This window comes from Passer domesticus, chromosome 19 (assembly GCF_036417665.1).
Source record: "Passer domesticus isolate bPasDom1 chromosome 19, bPasDom1.hap1, whole genome shotgun sequence".
NCBI lineage: Eukaryota > Metazoa > Chordata > Aves > Passeriformes > Passeridae > Passer > Passer domesticus.
This window is the reverse complement of record NC_087492.1, coordinates 5,613,727-5,621,659: the sequence shown is the minus strand read 5'-3', so window position 1 is coordinate 5,621,659 and position 7,933 is coordinate 5,613,727.

The following is a 7,933-nucleotide window of genomic DNA, read 5'->3' as shown; positions in this document are numbered from 1 at the left end:
CCCGGAGCCATCAGAGCCTGAAAAGAGGCAAACTGGCTGTTACAGATACATATTCTAATACTGGCCTTTTGCAAATATTAAAATGGATTTTCTATGTGAGATGTTAAAGGAACTTTGTTATAAAGATATCGCTTTTATTTCTGTTGTTAATTAAGCTTAGTGAAATAGCTGATGTAAGTGTGCTTGTGTTAAAATGCCTGCTTGGATGGGATAAAATAAAATATCCCATCAACATAGGACTATGACACCTGTACAGATCTGCCAGCTATCAGCACTCACCCTCTGAAGGCAGTGTGAGCTGGGCCAAACCTGAAGGTGATGATAAAAAAGGATTAAAAGCACAACCAACATTACACATGCTCTAAAAAGGTGGACCCAAGAAGAAGATATGCTAAATAGTTCTTGGAACATGTAAACTAGTTTGGGGGAAAGTTTACTATGCAGAAGGGTCTATGAATATGCACCAGGCTGATGGAATTAAAAGGTATTTAAGGGGTATCCCCGAAGAGAACGGGGGGCTCTTGGCTGAGTGGTCCTTGTCTCCTATTGTCCTTTAGTAAACTTTTCACATTTTCACAGGAGAATGAAAGTGATTTTCACACTTTGCTCTATGCTCCTTGTCTCCCATTGTCCTTTATTTAACTATGTAAATTGTCACAGGCGAGTGAAGGAATTTTTCACATTGGCTGTTCCAGCTCTCCGGGATGGTTCCCAGATTTCCATCTGAGCTCGGTGACACTTGGATGTGCCAGGCACCCCTGTCAGAGAGGGGTTAGGGATGCTGGCTGCTGGTCGCTCTCCTGCCGGATAAGAAGCCATCAATCAGCAGGGACTGGCTGCAGTCACACGGCAATAAAGCCAGAGAGATCATTTGCTGCCGTGTCATTCATAATAAATGGATCTCAGGGTGCTTTGTAGAATTAATTAATGGACAAAGGAGGGGGAAATGAGGGGTGGGAGACCAGGAATGAAAGCTAAGGATTGAGATGAGGTGTGGAAGGATCTCCTGGAGGAAATATCTGCACTGGGACTGCTGGGGGGCACCAAATAGCACAAGGCAGAGATCAAGAGCTGCACATCTGGCCCATAAAAATGTCTCATCCCCACGCTGCTGGCAGCTCAGCACAGGGGCTCACAGGAGGATGTGGGTGCTCCTGGATGTTCCATGGATGAAATTGCTGCCTCCCTCTCCTCCTGTTTCCTGTATTTGGTGGGACACTGCCCAGCTCCATCCACCAGTGGCTATAAAATACACGGCAGTGTCACAGGGGAAGGCACTCCATAAACCCCAGATTTTATGGTGGATTATTATTTATGGGGACATGCCACTTAGGGATTCCCCCTTGATAAAAATGGTGTCATGCAGCAGGGTGAGCCCAAGAACGTGGCCAGGGTGAGGGAGATGGAGCCAGGAGGGGAAGAAGGGAAAAGTTTCCTGTTTTTTCAAGGAGCATCTCTTTGCCTGCAGTCACCTCCCACTCAGTCCCCTGCATTTCCAGGCTCTGCACAATTCATGGCAGGAGGTGGAGGTGCTCCTGAGGGATAGGTGTGCTCAACCTTTGTTAGGCTGGAGAATCCACCTGGGAGCAAGACACTGGATTGCCTAAAGTGGTGGAACAGTGAGAAAATCCCCCAGTGGTGTCACTGCTCACCAAGGAGTCACTGTGGGATGTCCCATGTCTGGCCCTGGGGCCAGACACTGATTTTGGGAAGGGACAGGCCCTACCCACTCATTTTGGGTAGGGACAGGCTCTACCCACTCATTTTGGGTCGGGACAGGCCCGGAGCTGCTGCTCATCAGCAGGGAGGGGGGTTCAGCCCTGCCTTGAGCTGCAGCTGGGCCATGCTCATGCCCAAAGCCTGGCCTTTACCCCCAGAGTCCTGGTGGGTGGCAATCTCAAACCTGTAGGACATCACTTGGCTCTGGGAACAGCACAGACCCCACAGAGCCCTTCAGAGCAGCTGTGTGAGGCAGCACGAGTCCTCCAGCCCTCCTTCCTTCCCCCTTCGTTAAATCCCAGCGCTATAAACCAAAATGTCAATTTTCTTTTTAAACATCTTTTATGGCAGCTTTGATGCAGCTTGGCAGATTGATAGCCCGGCTGACTGACAGTTCCCATTTATCCTCCCATCAAGCGTGCAGGATTCCCAGCACAGACAGCCGTGACAGTGACAGGGAAGGAGCACTGGGAAGGGGCAGCGTGCCAAGGAGGTGGCGGTGGCCCTCAGTCAGTGCTGGCATCGCCGGGCTGCTGCTCTCCTTCTGCTCGCCATCGGGCTGGATTACCCAGCCCAGCCTTGGATCTGCCTCCTGCAGCTCGGGATGGAGCTGGAGACCGTGCCAATTAACGAGGCTGCTAATGAGGGCTGGAGGCAGCTGAACCTCCGGCAGAGCAGGCTCCGGGTCAGGGCACGGCTGCACGGACAGCCCCATGGGCAGCCAGGTGGTGCTGTGGTTTTGGGGAGGGTTTCTGTGCAAATTGATTTCAGGACAGCCCTGTGCAGCTCCCAGCCCGGTGCTTGTTGTGGTTTTGGGGAGGGTTTCTGTGCAAATTGGATTTCATTCCTGTGGGACAGCCCTGTGCAGCTCCCAGCCCGGGCAGACCCTGCACTCCAGGGTGGTGGGGTCAGTGTGGTCCCTTCCAGCCCATTTTGTGTCAGCACAGCAGGTCCCCAGCTGGGCAATAAGTGACAAAGACTCCATGTATTTCAGAAAGCTAATAATTTACTTTATTAAGTGAGAGGAATAGCAGATTTGTCTTTACAAACAAGCTGTAGGTCTGCTGGTAGATAAAACTAGCACTGGGAGATAAAAGAAACAACGGGAAGGATTGCACTGATTGATGAATGGAAAAAGGTATTTGCTTTTACAAATAAACTTTACATGTACTGATAAATGAAATTAGACATTGAAAGATGAAAGAAACAATGGGGAAGAAAAACCCCTAAATTCCATGAGAATTAAAAATGAAAAGGGAGGGTTATACATTAGAGGGAAATCTTCAGTATCAGGTGTTTGGGGAAGTCTGAACCTCTCAAGTACCTCAGTCAATGGAAAAGAGAGAGGGAAATGCAGCTGGGAAATTGGGATAAAAAGGAGGCTGCATCCTCCAAAAATTTGAGAGATCCCAGGGGGATGCCCATGGCCTCTGCCTTTATTTGAATAAAGTCCCAGGTTTCCCCTCTCTCCTTTTTGGACATAAAGCTCTGATGTTTGTGGATTAATTTTCCTTACATTAAGAAACCCATGCTTTTTATACCCTAGTTCACTATAGCTGGACCTTTACTTAAAACACCATCACCTCGGGCTAATTAAGAAACCACCCTTTGGTAAACAAATCTCCATAACACATTCCACATGTTCACAGCACCAGAGGCAGCAAGATAAGAATTGTTAAGATAAGAATTAAGATAAGAAGATAGAATTAAGATAAGAATTGTTTCTCATTCTTTTCTCTGATCTTCTCACTTCTCAGAACGAAGTCTGGGAAAGTTTTCTGCTTCTCTCTGCGGCCAGAGAGCTGCTGCTGTGGGACTGAGCATCCCCGCGGCTCCCGAGCTCCTTCCCAGCCTTCCCCTCCGCTCCTTTCATTTCTCCTCGCAGCAGCTCAAAGGCAGAAGAAGAAAGCGGCGGCTGCAGCGGCAGACAAAAGCCCTGGCGGTGGCCCCGGCTGTTCTGCTGACTTGGTGCTTCCACTGGAGCGAGAAGGCGCCTGGGCAGGCTGGGAAGAGCGCTGCGCTCCGTGCTGACGGGAGCGGGATTAGCATAACAAAGGCTGCATTCTGCAGCATCCGGTAGATAAGCGAAGAGATGCGGCAACACAGTAAATAGAGTCTTTTCTTCCCCTCATCGTCTGTTCTCCCGCTCTGTTCCTCCCTCTCCTCATCGCCAGGCTGCCCACAGCACCTCTGACACGCTCCAGCTGCATCCAGAACAATCCCAGCCCATGGAGCTGCTCGGGGAAAGGCAGAGCTGCTGGGAGCCGCGGTGCCAGCCATCCTCCCTGTCCCAAAACCAGAAGGGACAGCCAGGAGGGGACTGAGACACAAAACTCAGGTGTTTGTGTCCCACTGGTGGTGACCTCTGGGTGTGGGGGTTGGCCAGACCGGCCCAGTCTTTGAGGTGGCACTCAACGACGTGGCGCACTCAAGGCTGAATTTTGCAGCATCCAGTAGATAAGAGGTGCAGCAACACAGTAAATAGAGTCTTTTTTCCCCCTCCTCATTTGTTCTCCCGCTCTGTTGCTCCCTCTCCTCATCGCCAGGCTGCCCACAGCACCTCTGACACGCTCCAGCTGCATCCAGAACAATCCCAGCCCATGGAGCTGCCGCGCTCCCGGCCCACAGGAGGATGCTCAGGGAAAGGCAGAGCTGCTGGGAGCCGCGGTGCCAGCCATCCTCCCTGTCCCAAAACCAGAAGGACAGCCAGGAGGGGACAGAGACACAAAACTCGGGTGTTTGTGTCCCACTGGTGGTGACCCCAAGAGTGGAGACGCGAGGCTTGACTCCATGTTTTCAGAAGGCTGGTTTATTATATTATGATATATATTATATTAAAATACTACATTAAAACTATACTAAAAGAATAGAGAGAAAAGATTCACCAGCAAGCTAGAAAGAACAAGAATAGAATGCATAACAAAGTCTTGTGACTGCTCACAGTTAGTGATTGGTCATCAAGTGAAAACAATCCACATGGAGCAATGGAAGATGCATTCCACAGCACCAACCTGTTGCATTCCACAGCAGCAGATAGTTATTGTTTACATTTCTTTCCTGAGCCCCTCAGCTCCTCAGGAGGGAAAAATCCCAGCAAAGGATTTTTCATAAAATGTCATGGTGCCAACCCCTGGGCGTGGGGGTTGGCCAGACTGGCCCAGTCTTTGAGGTGGCACTCGAGGACGTGGTGGCACCAGGACACGCTGCCAGCACGGCGTTTTAGGCAAAGGTCACCACCCCCTGGAGATGCTCCAGACTGTATCTGGTACCTCCAGACTGATTCCTGCACACAGCAGCTCCTCTTCACCTCAACACCCTTTCGGCTTTTTATGCATTTTTCATGTATTTGTAGCCTTGTTGGTTTTAAATATGTAGTTGTGTCCTTTCTATTACTTTTCCTGCCCTTTCTCATAAAAAGCCAACTCCTTTTAACACATTCTTGGAATTCTGTTCAGTCTTATTCTTAAGAAGTGAATTTCTGATGAGAACATCTTGTTTCCCACCAGCACTTAAGAAAATAGGGCAAAGAAGGCCCTGGACCAACCCCGAGGGGCTGACCCAAGGGTGGGTTACTGGGGTAACTGATTTCCTACTGGATGTACCTGCTGCACACACTCATTAATTAACTTCATAAAATTTACAGAAATCCTTTCTCATGTGCACAGAGCCATATTTGTGCACATGAAAGCTTTCATTAAAGCGTTGCTTTTTATCTTCCCATTGTGACACTGTTGCAAAGTTTTTCTTCCTTTTGTCTGCAGGCAACAACCTCCTGTGTTCCATCTTGTGGCCTTGCTCGGGGTTATCCCCTGTGGAAGAGCTTGGATTCTGCTCCTTGCTGCACACAATTATTCATTTAACACGTGTTTCAGCAATGTTGTTGAATTTACTGTGAAACTGGGTGAGAATGCATAAAACAAAGGAGTTATTGTCTAATTGAACTGCGTGTCTTCAGCAGAACAGGCTTTGGAAGTGGCACTTGCCCTGAGAAAATTCCAACAGCATGATTTTCCCTGGTGGCTTAATTAGGAAAAAAAAAAATCAAACCCCTGGCATCTTTCATTAAATTCTTACCAGTGGTAAACCCCAAAATTTCCATCTCTTGGCTTAAGAGCTTTTATCAGAGGGACTGAATATGATCAGTGTTTGACCTCAAACACCTCCCTCGAAATTCTCACCAGGCTCTGGACCACAAATGTGCATTCCCCAGGTTTGCAGACACCGTGCAAAGCTCGGTTTCATTTGCAGCCTTCCTCCTGAAAAGCTGTTTCATTAGGGAAGTGTCACCTGTCCTTCCCTGTTAATGCAGGAGACCCTGAGCCTTCATTTGGGCAGAGCAGAGGTGCTGAGTGGTGTCTGTGCCAAATTAACTCCATCGTGTCTGGTTTTCTTCTTCCTGAAACAAAGCAGAATTCCCACCACCGCTGCCTCCTCGAAGGGAAGCAGGATGGGGCTGCCCAGGTGAGTAAAACAACAAAAATATCCTATTTTTGTTAGGATAGGATAGCCTGTGTTGGACACTTTGGGCCTTTAATGAGGCATTTACAAGATCAAACAAGAAGAGATGCCCTCCCCCGGCCTTCTTTAAGCTGTAATTAATTACCAAGTAAGTAGCATATAATTGCTTTCCCAAGAGCACCCCGGAGAGCAGGGCCGTGCCTGACAAAGGTGCCAGAGCAAGCACAGGTTAATTAGCATTAGGAATAAAGTGGCTAATTGCATTGTTCTGCCGGGGCAGCCCGCCCTCCCTGCAGAGTGGCATTCCCAGGGTGTTTCATCCCAGCACCAGGAGGAATCCCTGCTCCTGGATCCAGCCCACAGGGATGTGCTGTGTCAGGAGATGTTGGCAGCATCCCACTGCTGGTGACCCAAAGGACCATCCACCAAAATCTGTCCCCATTTGGGCCCTTCCTGCTTTCCCTCAGCATGTCCCTGGAATTTCAGTGCTCTCCGGGCTGGGTGAGCTGCTCCAGCTCACACATCCAGCCTGGAGCCTCCCTCCCTCCCTCCTGCCCAGTCTCCAATCTCTCCTGCTGAGTTTCCAGCCTGGCTCAGGGTGCTCTCCAGTTCGCTGTTCTCCTGAATTCCCTGTTCTCCTGAATTCCCTGTTCTCCTGAATCAATTCCCTGTTCTTCCCAGCCCATCTGGAAGCATTAACCTGGAGCACTGCAGAGACACAAAGACTGCTGAGCCTTCCAGGAGTGGATGTCACTCCCTCTGGGAATGCTCTTCCTGGCACTGGACGTCTTCGCATGGGCTGAGCAGCAGCATCCCTGGAAGGAATGAGAAGGAGGGGTCCCTGCAAACTGTGGGGCTGCTGGTAGATAAAGCCAGATACTGAGAGATGGAACAGGCAATGGGGAGCCATAAATTCCAGCGGAATTCCGGAAAAAAATTCCGGAAGGAAGGAATTCCGGAAGGAATTCTGGAAGGAAGGAAGGAATTCTGGAAGGAAGGAAGGAATTCCGGAAGGAAGGAAGGAATTCGGGAAGGAAGGAATTCGGGAAGGAAGGAATTCGGGAAGGAAGGAATTCGGGAAGGAAGGAATTCGGGAAGGAATTCGGGAAGGAATTCGGGAAGGAATTCGGGAAGGAATTCGGGAAGGAATTCGGGAAGGAAGGAAGGAAGGAAGGAAGGAAGGAAGGAAGGAAGGAAGGAAGGAAGGAAGGAAGGAAGGAAGGAAGGAAGGAAGGAAGGAAGGAAGGAAGGAAGGAAGGAAGGAAGGAAGGAAGGAAGGAAGGAAGGAAGGAAGGAAGGAAGGAAGGAAGGAAGGAAGGAAGGAAGGAATTCCGGAAGGAAGGAAGGAATTCCGGAAGGAAGGAATTCCGGAAGGAAGGAAGGAAGGAATTCCGGAAGGAATTCCGGAAGGAATTCCGGAAGGAATTCCGGAAGGAAGGAATTCCGGAAGGAAGGAAGGAAGGAAGGAAAGAAGGAAGGAATTCCAGAAGGAAGGAATTCCAGAAGGAAGGAATTCCGGAAGGAATTCCGGAAGGAAGGAATTCCGGACGGAATTCCGGAAGGAAGGAATTCTGGAAGGAATTCCGGAAGGAAGAATTCCGGAAGGAAGGAATTCTGGAAGGAAGGAATTCCGGAAGGAAGGAAGGAATTCCGGAAGGAAGGAAGGAATTCCGGAAGGAATTCCGGAAGGAAGGAATTCCGGAAGGAGGAAGGAATTCCGGAAGGAAGGAATTCCGGAAGGAAGGAAGGAAGATAT